Source organism: Brienomyrus brachyistius, chromosome 12, assembly GCF_023856365.1.
Source record: "Brienomyrus brachyistius isolate T26 chromosome 12, BBRACH_0.4, whole genome shotgun sequence".
NCBI lineage: Eukaryota > Metazoa > Chordata > Actinopteri > Osteoglossiformes > Mormyridae > Brienomyrus > Brienomyrus brachyistius.
The window spans coordinates 26,213,755-26,230,187 of record NC_064544.1 but is presented as its reverse complement, the minus strand read 5'-3'; the positions used below and the strand labels follow the sequence as shown (position 1 = coordinate 26,230,187).

General features: G+C 42.4%; 1 protein-coding gene across 1 annotated transcript in view; it reads left to right on the top strand.

The window, feature by feature from the left end:
* Positions 1-16,433, top strand: part of LOC125705354 (uncharacterized) — a 115,954-nt gene that overhangs the window by 62,925 nt on the left and 36,596 nt on the right. The window lies entirely within an intron of this gene.

The following is a 16,433-nucleotide window of genomic DNA, read 5'->3' as shown; positions in this document are numbered from 1 at the left end:
GATAGAAGCAATGAATGGAAGTTGAGGTATGCTAACTTTAACACTAGGTTATTAGTTCAACCACCCAAGCCGATTCATGGTACAGTTGTAGCTTATGCTTTTAGTTATAGTCAAACTTACCCGTATTCAAAGCCATGGCATTTTGTTTGTTTAGATTTAATTATCGGGTCACAGTTTTATTAATTCTGTATTATACTGTTGTTTGCTTACTATCCGTTCGACCGCGAGCTGCAGGCAGATAGCACATCGCTGTTTGTGAGTCACATATCTTACCTTTTCTTGCTGTTACCAAAGCAAAGGGACTGTTATTCCCTTGCGGTTTCTTTGCTTCGTCTATATAGTTGTCTGATATCTTTTTGTGTTTTGTGGCAGATTACAAACATCTAGGACATCATGCACTGTAGGGACAATGTGGACGGGTTTTTTTGTCTTTTCTTCTTTTTGTGGGCCAGTGCCGTGGTGTTTGGCATCGCATGGTCCAACGCTCTGATAATGTGGAATAAATTCTATGATTATTGATCTAAATATATTTAGCTGGAATGTGTGGGTGCTGAACAGTCTCATTAAACGAACAAGGTGCCTTCAATTTTTCCATCATAATAATGCAGATGTCCACTAATTCAAGAATCCTTAAGCAAGAGGATGTCCATCGCTGTCAGAACAGACGATTTAAATCTATAGCCTGTTCGTCCACAAGCAATAGGTCCAAGGGCGTCCTAATAGTAGTTAAGAGATCCGCCCAGATAGCGATACATGTAACTGGTAAGGACATGAACGGCCGAATTGCTTATGCTCTCGTAAGTACCAACAATACAAAAGATTCTCCTAATGTCTGTCTACTCCCAGAACGATTTTGATGCAGAATTTCTTGACGATGTTTCAAATACGTTACTTTCATTCTGTGACTGCCGTCTGTTCATTGGTGGGGACTTTAATGCAACAGTTAACCTACTAATTGACTGGTCACCCGCTTCTAATTGGTTTCCCCCAGCCAGTGTCGCCCTAAATAGGTTCAACACTGAGCTGAACCTAATAGATGTTAGGCGAGTTAGGAATAATACTCCCAAAGCTTATACTTTTTACTCCTTTTGATATGTCATTGTCCAGAATTGATTATGTTTTCTCTAGCCCTAGTCTGCCTGATCAAATCTGTGCAGTAGATATACTACCCAGATTGATTTCGGATCACTCCCCACTTCGATGTAATATCAAGTTATCCTCATCGCAATCCAAATTTCGTAGGTGGTGCTTTAATGATTATTTACTGCACAATACAAACTTTGTAGATACTCTCCAATTACAGTTACAAGAATTTGTCCATTTCAATAAAACAGTGTCCCAATCCGCAGATTCTGTGGGAGACAACTAAACGTTTTTTGAGAGGTTTCTGTATTGCATTCTCTTCCAGATTAAAGCAGCAGAATGTTCAAAATATGTTACAATTGTAATCTGAAATTAAGGGATTAGAAAAACAGCAGTCTGAGCATTACAATAGGGATAAATACCTCGCTCTCTCTGCCCTGCGTGGGGAGTATAATAGACTGTCTATAGCCAAAGCATCCTTTATTGTCCATAGAACCAGACAGAAATACTATTATCAGGGGGATAGGCCTAGTCATTTGCTTGCACTTAAATTAAAGGAGAATGAATCTAAATCTTGTATTGATGTAATCAGAACAGCAAAGGGTGAGATAGTGACAGATCCATACGCCATTAGCCAAACATTTAAATTGTTCTATGCCAAATTACATTCATCAGAAATCAAGTTGGACAAGCCTTATGTAAATATTTCTTGAACGGTCTCCATTTACCGGAACTAAATGATTCAGACTAGAGGTCTGCAATGGGGCGGGACACCCACGGGACTTGTGGGACACAACGCAAAAGCATGCGGCGAGGGTCTACATTGGAGAGTTTCTTGCGGGAGTGGGCGGGAATAGGGAGATGTGCTCGCGGGAGCGGGACAAAGACATTGTTCTACATATTTGCATTGAATACATTTTACAGTTTGTTTTCATGTGGAGAACAACATATGTGGTAACCTGTGGATGTTTGCTTTGCGCAGGGTGATGGCGCGCATGGGTGCTTGGAGTCTGAAGCCATGGCAGAGGAGGGGCCCTTAGTGTAGAAGCCGTTAGTGCTCTCGTAAAAAAGGGTACATTTCAAACCAGAAAACCCTCGAAGGGTAAGTCAGACATCTGGAAATCATTTTCATAACAGCCAATTTAATTTGCAGCCGGAGTCGTGCCCACATAATATTGCCTGTGTTTCATAAATTCCTGAATGTCAGTTAGGCAACAAATAAATTTGGTACTTTAGTTACTTTTAATAAGCCAAGATATTATAGCATTTAAAATGTGTCCAGTATTTTTGGCCCACCCTATACTCCACCAGCTTTGCTTGAGGGATTCAGCAGGTGGGAGCGGGACAAACCATAACAGATGTGAGCGGGAGCGGGACAAACCATAACAGATGCGGGCGGGAGCGGGACAAACCATAACAGATGTGAGCGGGAGCGGGATAAACCATAACAGATGCGGGCAGGAGTGGGACAAACCATAACAGATGTGAGCGGGAGCGGGACAAACCATAACAGATGTGAGCGGGAGCGGGACAAACCATAACAGATGCGGGCGGGAGCGGGACAAACCATAACAGATGTGAGCGGGAGCGGGACAAACCATAACAGATGCGGGCGGGAGCGGGACAAACCATAACAGATGCGGGCGGCAGCGGGACAAACCATAACAGATGAGAGCGGGAGCGGGACAAACCATAACAGATGTGGGCGGGAGCAGGACAAACCATAACAGATGTGGGCGGGAGCAGGACAAACCATAACAGATGGGAGCGGGATAAACCATAACAGATGCGGGCGGGAGCGGGACAAACCATAACAGATGCGGGCGGGAGCAGGACAAACCATAACAGATGTGGGCGGGAGCAGGACAAACCATAACAGATGCGGGCGGGAGCAGGACAAACCATAACAGATGCGGGCGGGAGCGGGACAAACCATAACAGATGCGGGCGGGAGCATGACAAACCATAACAGATGTGAGCGAGAGCAGGACAAACCATAACAGATGCGGGCGGGAGCAGGACAAACCATAACAGATGCGGGCGGGAGCAGGACAAACCATAACAGATGTGAGCGAGAGCAGGACAAACCATAACAGATGCGGGCGGGAGCAGGACAAACCATAACAGATGTGAGCGAGAGCAGGACAAACCATAACAGATGCGGGCGGGAGCGGGACAAACCATAACAGATGCGGGCGGGAGCGGGACAAACCATAACAGATGCGGGCGGGAGCGGGACAAACCATAACAGATGCGGGCAGGAGCAGGACAAACCATAACAGATGTGGGCGGGAGCGGGACAAACCATAACAGATGCGGGCGGGAGCGGGACAAACCATAACAGATGCGGGCAGGAGCGGGTCGAAATATTACACATTTCTGCGGGAGCAGGCAGGAGCGGGACAGAAATTTGCGGGAGCGGGATGAAAAATCAGTCCCGCGCAGACCTCTAATTCAGACAGAGCGTGTTTATACAGACCAATGTCATTATCTGAATTACACGAGGCTGCAAAGTCACTTCAGACGGGAAAGTCACTAGGTATAGACGGAATTCCACCAGAATTATATCTTGCAGTTTGGGGGATTGTTAGACCTTTGATGCTTGATTCCATTAATTTAGCTATTAAAGAGGGATCCTTCCACAGGGATCAGAGAACAACCATTATCTCACTACTGTTAAAAAAGAACAAAGACTCTTTGTATTGTTCCAGTTTTAGACCTATTTCTTTAATTTGTGCGAATGTTACAATATTTGCGAAAGCACTGATTGCAAGGATACAACCTTTTATCACCAAACTTGCTCATCATGACCAAACAGGTTTCATCAAAGGCTGGATGGCCTCAGATAATTTAAGGAGGTTGCTACATATAATCAACCCAGCTGATGCTTCTCACGATTCCCCTGCCGTGTTCTCCCTTGACACACAAAAAACGTTTGATCGTCTTGAATGGGAACACCTGTGGTTACTTCTGGAACAATACGGTTTTAGGCTAACATTTATTGGGATGATTAAAGTTCTTTACTGCTCCCCCATTGCTTCAGTACTAACAGGGCTCTGTAAATCTTCTCCTTTTGAACTACAGTGAGGTACTAAGCAGGGCTGTCCTCTCTCCCCCTTACTGTTTGTCCTTTCTTTAGAACCCTATTAGGCTATTAGACAAAGTCAATCTATCATGCCCATCACACTCTTACTGTGGATAGTCCCCACCATATTTCGTTATATGCAGATGACATTCTGCTGTATCTGTCAAATATAAATTAATCACTTCCTCATGTCCTAAACTTGTTTGAACAATTTCATAATTTATCTCACCATAAGATAAATTGGTCTAAATCTGTTCTGATGCATTTGGTTATATTAAGGACAAGGTCTCTTTATCTTCATCCATTCCTATGGTGACCTCTTTTGTTTACCTGGGTATCAAAATAAGTGGCTCCCTGTCAACTCTTCTGCGGGATAATTACACCAAGTTCATGCATAACATAACTTCAGATCTTTGAAGGTGGGCCTCTCTGAAGATTTCTATGCAAGATTTCTAGGCTAGAGTGTCCATCCATCCATCCATCCATCCATCCATCCATCCATCCATCATCTTCCGCTTAATCCGGGGTTGGGTCGTGGGGGCAGCAGTCTCAGCAGGGAGGCCCAGACTTCCTTCTCCCCGGTCACTTCTTCCAGCTCCTCTGAGGGGATCCCGAGGCGTTCCGAGGCCAGCCGGGAGATGTAGTCTCTCCAGCGTGTCCTGGGTCTTCCCCGGGGTCTCCTCCCAGTGGAGCGTAGAGTGGTGAATTCAGACAAAATAATACTGCCCAAAAATTACCTTTTTAAACCAAAAAGGTCTGGCAAATGTTTATACTAAAATATGCTTTATTGTCATGCCCCGCATGCCTTTTTCCCCGTGTTCCCTGTGGTGTGGTGCTAACGGGCCTCACCTGTTCCTCGTTTAACCCTGCCTCTCATTTTAGCCCTCCAGTGGACGATCCCAGCTGCCTCTCGTCTGCTCCTCAGGCATAAAAAAAAATTGGTTTGGTTCCGGTTTCCGACTGACCCTGTCAATTTATGTGTGACTCAAATTTATTTTATGAGCTTGAGGAATTGTCCTGAAAATCTTAGCCACTTAGCAATGCTGCACGGTCGGTCGTTCACGAAGACAATCGTCGTCGTCACTTACAAAGGCACTGATAACTTTGTATTTGTTGTGTTCCGAATAGTGACCAGTAGGTGGCAAGAACATAATATGCACAGCATATATAGGCCTACTAATGTGCAGAAGGAGAGTAAGAGTTGGCATCCCCCATATTACATTCAGGCTATCGTCTTCAATTCATCTATTTTTATAATGACGGACATATATAATGTGTCAGTTTTGTTCCGTACAACACTAGTGTGCCAACCAAATTTGTGAGATTCAAAACATTTGAAAATGTGCTTCAAGAGGCCAAAAACTGCTCGAACCACTCTGGCCATTCTCCTCTGACCTCTGGCATCAACAAGGCATTTTTGCCCACAGAACTGCCGCTCACTGGATGTTTTCCCAGTTTTGGACCATTCTCTGTAAACCCTAGAGATGGTTGTACGTGACAATCCCAGAAAATCAGCAGTTTCTGCAATACTCAGACCAGCCTGTCTGGCACCAACAACCATGCCATGTTCAAAGTCACTTAAATCACCTTTCTTCCCCATTCTGAAGCTCGGTTTGAACTTCAGCGGTTCGTCTTGACCATGTCAACATGCCTAAATGCATTGAGTTGCCACCATGTGATTGGCTGATCAGTAATTTGCGTCAACGAGCAGTTGGACAGGTGTGCCTAATAAAGTGGCCGGTGAGTGTATATATATATCTCCTATGTTTGCATCTTCTCTTATTAGGTGTATATTTAATAATTCGATATTCCTTGTAGTACCAGGTTATTTTGCATTTGCTTTTGATACGATAGATTGGTATTGATGTCAATGCGAGGTTATTTTGTATTACTTATTGAAGTGTTTTTGAGTGAACCTAAGTGTGCCTGTTTGTTCCTATAGAGTCCTATATCCCTCTCACCCCATTTTAAGACTGTAACAAAATAAAAATCCAATTATTGTAATAACAGGCTCTGGACCCCCTGCGCCCCTGAACAAGACAAGCGGTTACAGAAAATGGATGGATGGATGGAGTAATATCAGTAGTGCATCTCAATAGTTAAAAACTGCATTTATAAAATACATGGGTAGCAGATCTCAATAGTCTGAGATGCTTTAGCAGAAGATCCTACCTTTATAAAACACATGAGTAGCACCTATCAATAGATTGAAAAACTTTACTACATTATCCAACCTTTATGAAAAACATGGGTTTTTGAAGGTCAAACAGAAAGCATTGTCAAATGGGATGGTCTGGCCTATAGGTAATTCCATATTTGTGTTACCTAGCCAGGACACACCCACTGTACCTCTGCATAACGAATCTTGGGATATGTTGGGCTGCAAAGAATCTATTGAATGGATCCTTCATGACTTGGCAAAAGAAGGATGCATTTGTAAACCACATTTGAAGGAACCTTTGAAATGGGACAACCTTGTCACACTGCTGTGACACATTCAGTCTTCAGACGCGGCCTTAGAAGGATGCAGACCCCTGTACAGAGATGAATGTCTTGTCATCTCTGATCTCAATGAACCAAAAATAGAGCAGCTAAATGTGCACTAGATGGAAATGTTGGCAAACTCCGGAACTTCTACTTATTCATTGTTCAGTTACATACGGTGGCACAGTGAGCAGTGGTCAGTACTGTTAACATCTCAGGAACCAGGGTCTGAGTCTGTCCCACAGTGCAAAGACACACCAAGGTGAACTGGAGTTGCCAAACTGTCCATAGGTGTCAATGGTATGTCTGCCCTGCAGTGGGTTGGTCCCTGTCCAGGTTACTCCCTGCATTGTGGATGCAGCTTCCTGCATTACTTGTTTGATAAAACCTGTTTATATGAAATGTCTCAGCTAATAGTGACACTGTATGCAGAGATCACGTGACAAACAGGAAATGGAGGCGTCATCACCCACTGATCCTAATAAACCAAATGAAGCGCAGATCATGTGATAAACACTAGAGGGCAGTGTTGGCAGAAAATGTAATGGTTACATGGAATACACGTTTAATTATATGATATTTTTAATTTATTACAGCTACATTGTAATTTAACCATTGCCAGGCTACGTTTAAGAAGGACACTGATTTTACTGGGTAGCAGATGAAAAATTGCTTGTACAGCTGGTTTGCAGACACATACTGGGAAGGACCAGTAACTGTACTTGAAACCAGCATAAAGTCACCTGGGAAGAGCATCATGGGGTTCTTCAGATTATCCTGTTTCTTCTGAACTGAACTCTGTATATTATGTTGTTATTACATGGAATTTTGTCACCATTTCATATCTGCCTCAGAATATCTGTTAATATAAAGGCCTGTTTACTTCATTTGAAGAGACACTGCTTAGCGAAAGAATGTATTACTTGGAAAGTTAATCACAAGCAAACTGGTTTCAGGACAACATTCCGGAATATACTCCCTGTGTAAATATTTGCATATAAAAAGATGAATATCTGGTATACTTTGCAGTGTTGTTTGCAGTGTTGAAATGTACAGTGTTATTACCCACATTTTGTATAAATGCTCACTGCTCACAGTCTTCAGTTCCTGCATGTTCATTCTGAAATGTTTCTGATTAAGCTACACTACCTCTTTCTGTAATTACCCCACTGTGAAAGATAAAGTACCTAAACTCTCTCACAGTGACAACAGGGATTGGACATCAGCTCTGGGTGCATTTTTCTTCAGTGAAAGAAAAACAAAACTTGACACTGATACCAGTAAAGTAACTGAATGTGTATCACCTGACTTTGCCTTGTGTAGCCATAATCAAAAATTGCCCAATGAGAATGACAGGATAACCAGTTCAACCAGTCCAATGATACACAGTCAGCTTAACTGGTGTCTCTAAATTGCCTATAGAGTATGATTATGTGTGTGCATTTCTGTGAATTTAACCTGCAGGAAACTGGCATCCTGCCCAGGGTGTACCCCAGCCTTATGCCCAGTGAGAGACAGGTGTGGCTGCAGACAGGCTGGTTGGATAAAACCAAGGACAGACACAAAAAGCCAAGAACAGGATCAAGACAGTGAATTTAATACAAATCAGGACAACAACAACAACACCATACAACAGTAATAATCAATACAAAGCAGTGTGTGCTGGGAATACAGGAGGAGAGTATGATACAAAAACCAGCCGGCAATGAGGACCCAGACAAAAAACAAAACTCACCAAACGAGAATCACAGGATAACCAGCTTAATCAGTCCAAAGAAACACAGTCAGGCTAATTGCTGTCTCTTAAGTTCCAATAGAGAATGATTGTGTGTGTATGTGTGTGTGTGTGGGGGGGGGGGGATTTGTCCTGTGGGAATCTGGCACTCTGCCCAGGGTGTACCCCGGCCTTATGCCCAGAGACAGGAGCCCTGGGATACAAGTATAGGCTCAGGATGGGTAACAGATGTGGCTGCAGACAGGCTGGTTGGAGGGGAGACACTAAAAGCCATGAACAGGGTCAGGACAGTGGTGACATTTCAGCTTAATTAGGTACCAGTCAGTCTTTTAAACACTGTCCTCAAAGACATTAAAGGACCAGGTCAATCTGTGGACTCTAATCTAGAGTTGGGAGCAGTTAGGAATTGAATTGAGAATGGATGGTAAATTCCAATTAATTTGTGGGGAAGTAATGCAGAGAACGGGTTCAGTTATAAACTGGGGGTGATCAAATGTGGAATATTTTTTGGGGGGGGATGTGATGTATATTGTTACATCACAATGGGTAAACATGCAATAGTCATATCATGAATGGAGGAGATGACAGAGAGATTTTAAAATAATTTAAAATAACAAAGATCTCATCATTTAAACTAAGACTCGCACTGTTTAGGGTACAGTGTCACAACTAAACAAAACTTCCACTGAAAATGTAACTGATCCAAAAGATAAAATGTTTGTCTGATACAGGCCTACAGTCTTCCTCACGTATATGTTTTGTCCTTGTGCTCTGCATACACAGCAAATTGGCCTCAGTAACTGTCAGATTCATGGAGAAAGATAAATACATAAATGAGAGTGTGTTCCTTATTTCTTGGGAAGGAAGGGGGGGGGGGTCTGCCGATATTGGGGGGTGCTCCCCACACCCCTGATTCTGACACACTGTATATACTGTATGTGTCATTTTCCAATTGAAGGTGGAAACCACGTCACAGAGGTTGCAGGGCTTAAAACACGCGTGAAATATTACACACAACTGAAAGCCTCAGCATGTACATTCATACAGGTGATGCCTGATTAAATAACACATTTTCCTCATGATTTGTTTGATTTTTCTGTTCTTTTTTTATCATATTTCACAGCTGCTCTGCACCGGTAAAGCAGCTCATCACACAACCAACATCAAAAGTCTAAGATACCGTTATTAATATAAAACAGCATTTTTTAAAAAGGTATAACTTATCAAATTATATAAAAGTGTCCTTTTTTGCTATATCCATCATTAACTACACTAATATGTAATTTATTTTAAAACATTCTTCACAGAGTTTTGGTCACTGGTGTTATTGGGAATCATTACATTCTAACATAGTGGTTCTTGCTCTTTTAAACTGCTTCCTTGGCTCGAGGGTCATCATAGAGGAAGCATCTAGAGAAATGCTCATTTTATTTAATAGATTTATTGATAATTTTGTTTCTCAGGCATTGTGGTAGAAAAATTTAGAATATAACACTTAGAATAAAAGTCGGACCTCTCAGTTTGATGAGGTAAAGGAAATCTCTTTTATTTCAGCAACTCAGCAAAGCGCTCTCATCACACTCTAGCATTCGGTACCAACATCTTCCGGAGCTCTCCGAGCAACCAGTTGATATACCATAACTCCCACTTCACAGTAAGGGTGTCTAAATCCTGATTGGTCACAACACACCAATGAACCAAGCTTAAACGTATAACAAACACAATTCTCGAATTCTATTGATTCACCTTGGTGGCAAGGTAAAGTCCACCCATTCTGCTCAGTCTACCAGAACATGTCTCGACTGCTAGGCTCCTACTGGAGATATGAATATAGATATTGATTACATGACATTGAATCACTGTAAATACTCAGTTGTCCTTTGATTAATGATTAACATATTGACGTATTGTCATTGAATCACTGCCAATACATGGTTAACATATGATTAATTTGATTAACATAATTACTTATACATTTGCACTACCGCATAGCTTGCTATATATTGTTTGCCACAACTATTCTATAAAGCTATAACTCGCTGTGCACCAGTTGGTTGTCACGATCCGGGGTGTAGCTGACGGGCGATCGTGCGGGTAAGGAGAAGGCAGGCAAGCGGGATACGGGAAAACGGGGATTTATTCGTGGGAATCGGGGCAAGGGACATCAGACATCAGGAAACATCAATGACAGACAAAGCAAACTGGGGAGACCAGGACTTAAATACACAAGACTGAATGACAGCAAACGGAAACAGCTGGGTACTATTCGGGAAACACACGTGGGTAAGCAGGGGGCGTGGCACACAGGAGGAGCGGACGAGCCGGGCGTGACATTGGTGACCCAATATGCCAACCTCCCGGGCCTACCGATGTCCAATTTTAATTCCACAGCATCACATAAGGATACACGTCACTGTAAGGGCTGGACAATTAAATTTTGTTAAAATAATCTCATATACCTTTCATATCACTGATTATAAATAGTTGCAGAAGTGCACCTCACTCTCCATTAACAGGTGTTGTGCCGAATTCTGCACCCCTGCCGTCAAAGGCATTGCCTCGGGAGCACACACTCTTTACTTTGATTCGAAAGGAGAAAAGAAGTCATAGGTTATTTACAGCAGAGTCTCACTTATCTGACATAAACGGGCCAGCAGAATATCAGATAAACTAACTGCAAACCTAATAATCATGTTTTACGACAAAACAACAGAAAAAAATTAACTGAAAAAATGAACTTACAGAATTGTCTGCACTGAGTAGTGAGTTGTGACAGTGAGTGAGGGTGGGGCGAATGACAGACACATGAGTCATAGTGTAGATGGGGCGCATCACTGTACAGTCGGGGTAACAAATTAGCTGCGGTAGAGTCGGGAGCAACAAAACGATAGACTACGCTCACGCACGCAACTTGCAGTTCTTGTTGCCAATTGAAGTGTTTTTTTTTTTTGTTTGCGGTGGGACGTCGGATAATGTGGAATGTCGGATAAGCGAGACTTTACTCTGTCTCATCATTAGTTTATTACATAATAATTACTGTATTTCATAAATGTGATATCAGTGCAGCACACAAGTTGCCGTAAAATGCACATCCTGCCTGCTGCATTGACATGGCATTTATGAAATTCAGTAATTATTCTGCAGTTCGTTAAATGTGTTCATTGCTAACAGCATTTCGTGATAGAATCAAATGAGAGAATGGAAATGCTAGGACTGCCTTGTTCGTAAACTAGTAAACTAATGACGAGACAAATAAATAACCTACAGTGAGGGAAATAATTATTTGACCCCCCTGCTGAATTCTTAACTTGACCCATTAATAAAGAACTGAGAAGTCTGTAATTTCACTGGTATGTTTATTTAAACAGCAAAAGATAGATTATTAACAAAACAAGCAAGAAAAAAATCATTAACAGTAACAGTTACAAACCAATTTCTCATTTATCTAAGGAAATAAGTATTTGATCCCCCACAAACCAGCAAGAAATTAGGTCAAGTACATGTGCATTAACACAACACAAGTAGTACTTAATTAAGTATTAACAGATACCAAGCCATCATTGTCATTTAATGGCATTACTTTGTTAAATAGTATTCCTGGGTCACTAACCTGTCTACAAGTCTTCAACCTTTTCACCATGGGAAATACCAAAGAGACGTCTAAGGACACCAGAGAAAAGATTGTTGACCTTCACAAAGGTGGAATTGGCTGCATTACCATCAGCAAGCAGTCTGGTGAGAAGGTGACAACTGTTGGTGGAATTATTCGCAAATGGAAGAAAGACAAAATAACTGTCAATCTCCCTCAGTCTGGGGCCCCAAGGAAGATTTTATCTCATGCAGCATCACTGATCTTAAGAATGGTGAGGGCTAGCCCCAGATATACATGGGAGGAGCTCGGTAATGATCCCAAAGCAGCAGGGACCACAGTCACCAAGAAAACCATCAGTAACACATCCTGCCGTTACGGTTTGAAATCCTGCAGTGCTCGCAAAGTACCCCTGCTCAAGAAGGCCCATGTTCAGGCCCGTCTGAAGTATGCCAGTGAACACCTGAATAATTCCAATGAGGCTTGAAAGAATGTTTGTGGTCAGATGAGACAAAAATCGAGCTGTTTGGCATCAACTCTACTCGCTGTGTTTGGAGGAAAAAGAATGCTGACTATAACCCCAGGAACACCATCCCTACTGTCATACAGGGAGGTGGAAGCATTATGCTTTGGGGGTGTTTTTCTGCCAAGGATACAGGACGGCTGCACCGCATCGAAGGAAAGATGGACGGGGCCATGTACCGTAAAATCTTGGATGAGAACCTCCTCCCTTCAGCCACCCCTTCAGCAGGTGGGTCTTCCAGTAAGACAACGACCCTAAGCATACGGCCAAGGCAACAAAGGAGTGATTCAAGAAGAAGCACATTATGGTCATGGGGGGCCCTAGCCAGTCTCCCGACTTTAATCCCATAGAAAACCTATGGAGGGAACTCAAGCTTCATCTAACCAAGTTACAGCCTAAAAACCTTAAAGATTTGAAGGAGATCTGCAAAGAGGAGTGGATGAAAATTCCTGATGATCTGCACACAATCCTGGTGACCAACTACAAGAAACGTCAGACAGCTGTGCTTGCAAACAATGGTTATTCCACCAAGTACTAAAGCATGTGTTCTAAGGGATCAAATACTTATTTCCTGTTACATAATGATTTTTTCTTGCTTGTTTTGTTAATAATCTATATTTTGCAATTTAAATAAACATACCAGTGAAATTACAGACTTCTCATTTGTTTATTAATGGATCAACTTAAGAATTCAGCAGGGGGTCAAATAATTATTTCCCTCACTGTATGTTCTCATTTGGGGCTTATCGTCTACATGTCATCGCAGAAGAATTCCTCGGTAGGGTTGAGGAATGGTGAAGAAGGCGGCAGGAACACCATCATCATTTGTTGGTGGGTTTCAAACCATTCCCTCACATGGTTTGAATGGGGAAAACGTACATTGTACCAATTCACAACATAGCATGGCATGTTGGCCCTCACAACCTCCCTTGCATTTTCTGGAATAAGAGCATTATAGAGCCCAACCAAATCACAGCATAGCATGGCATGTTGGCCCTCACAATCCTCCTTGCATTTTCTGGAATAAGACCATTGTTAGAGCCCATCCAAAAACTGAAGAAGCCGGTCAGTGTTGCAGGGCCCAGTGGTGGCTACATTGTGAATGAGTCCATGTTCAGCAATAACAGCACACATTGTGATATTGCCCCCACACTGGCCTGGGACATCTACTGTGTCCCTCTGACCTATTATGTTCCTGCCACTTCGCCTTGCTTTGTTTAGGTTAAATCCTGCTTCATCACCACGAAATGAGTCTTATGGATGACTCTTATAGGTGGGGAATAAGACTCATTTCGTGGTGATGGGTCACATATATAATGTTCATATATACTGTATATAAGAAAGAGCAAAAGAGAGAGAAAGAGTGATCATGAAATCTTGTCAAGGACAAATACCGTATGAATTTTCTCACCTGTACATACTGGTGTCTTAGAGTAAAAGAACTTTCACTGTTCCTCTCCAACAGAACCTTGTTTTGTTGAAGAAGCATGTTTTTTTAGCACTCTGTCAATGGTGGAGAGACTCAAAGAGGTAATGTTTTCAAAAATGCCATTGTCCTCGTCAGTATTACGCTGGATATCTTTTAGCCTAATGGCATTGTTTTCCCTCACCGTAGTCACAACTGCCATCTGCTGCTCATGTAACAGAAGTAGGCCTCTCCCATCAGAATGAGGCAGTGGTTCTATTCTGACAACAGAAATGGGGACATCAGTTGTTATGCAGAGGTAGCTGAATACTTTGTACTGCATACTACAGAATTGTATTTGTTATATTGCGTATGAAACCGAATTAATGAAAATGTTGGACCAGTTACCTGCTCTCATTCCTGAAGTATAATAGATGCCACAGTAGGGTTAGGGTTATGCTGCACCTGCCGACCAGCATCAGCAAAGCTCAGGCCATGACTGATGACATGATCTACAACTGCTGCCTGTATTTCTGCAGTGACCCTCTGATATCTACTCCGTTTTCTTCCTTGAGCCCTTCTTTGCCCTTGTCCTCTGCACGCTCCTCTCCCTCTTGCCATTTGAACACCACTGTCTATCACAACTTCCTGCTCCATTTTCAGCACTATGCAGTGAGTGGAACCTGAGCATCTACAGTATATATGCTTGTGTGAATGCAATTTAGTGGCATGACATGCACCTGTGATATGATTGTGAACATGCATTTCTCTTTGTTTAAACTGATTCTTATCTGAGAAAATGTCATTCCATTTATTTTCAACTGAAGACCAATTTTATTGTTACCACTGATAGTGTGTGATTGGCCTTACTCTTTACTACGTACCTGAAAGAAGTTTAAAATGATTTGATTGATGACTAATGCATTGCGCGACAATATTAAAGCGAATGAGAGACCTGCAACTCTCAATGATGAATGTTGACCTCTGACCCAAGGAACACCTGCAATTAAACAGAATGTCAGTGTTAGTCACTGGTGTTACACGAGTATATTAACATATAAATGAGACGTGGAGAGCGCTACGCATCAAACATTCAGGCTACTCATTTATTCCTCAATTTTTCCCAATCCCTTACAAAGCATCCTGGGAACTGTAGTATCCATCACTCATTACACCTCCCCCTTTTTAGCTAAGCAATTTTTCTCCAAAAATACATAAAGCGCAGTTCTCTTTGTATCTATATATGTACTGTTACTTGAGAAGAACATTTAACTAAGTAACTGGAAAAGAACCAATAAAACATCCTACCCCCTGAGAAATAGTCATCTATAACATTCAGAAAAATAATCGTTTAACACACTTTTCTTATTTCTCGTTTTTTTTTCCACAAGTCCAGTATTTCAGGAGCCGTCCCGAACTAGTAACAAAACCAGAAGGCCGTAAATGCCTACAGTGAGGAACATACTGTAAGTATTTGAACACCCTGCGATTTTGCAAGTTCTCCCACTTAGAAATCATGGAGGGGTTGGAAATTCACATTGTAGGTGCATTCCCACAGCATTTAAAAAAAATCAGGAAATCACATTGTATGATTTTTAAAGAATTTATTTGTATTGCACTGCTGCACATAAGTATTTGAACACCAGAGAAAATCAGTGTTAATTCTGGCTCTCAAAGACCTGTTACTCTGCCTTTAAAAAGTCCACCTCTACTCCACTTATTAATCTAAATTAGTAGCACCTGTCTGAGCTCTTTAGAGACACCTGTCCACCCCACAGTCAGTCAGACTCCAACTACTACCATGGGCAAGACGAAAGAGCTGTCAAAATACACCAGAGACAAAATTGTGGACCTCCACAGGGCTGGAAAGGGCTACGGGGCAATTGCCAAGCAGCTTGGTGAAAATAGATCAACTGTTGGAGCAATTGCTAGAAAATGGAAGAGACAAAAGACGACTGTCAGTCTCCCTCAGACTGGTGCTCCATGCAAGATCTCACCTCATGGAGTATCACTGATGATAAGAAAGGTGAGGAATCAGCTCAGAACTACATGGGATGAGCTGCTCAACGACATAAAAATAGCTGGGACCACAGTTTCAAAGGTCACTGTCGGTAGAACACTACGCCGTCATGGTTTCAAATCATGCATTGCACGGAAGGTTCCCCCGCTCAAGTCCTCACATGTCCAGGCCCGTCTGAAGTTTGCCAATGACCATCTGGATGATCCGGAGGAGGCATAGGAGAAGGTCATGTGGTCAGATGAGACCAAAATAGAACTTTTTGGTCTAAACTTCACTTTGGAGTGAAAAGGAGGAGGAGTTGCATCCCAAGAACACCATCCCTACTGTGAAGCGCAGGGGTGGAAACATCATGCTTTGGGAGTGCTTTTCTGCGAAGGGGACAGGACGACTGCACTGTATTAAGGAGAGGATGAATGGGGCCATGTATTGTGAGATTTTGAGCAACAACCTCCTTCCCTCAGTCAGAGCATTGAAGATGGGTCGTGGCTGGGCCTTCCAACATGACAATG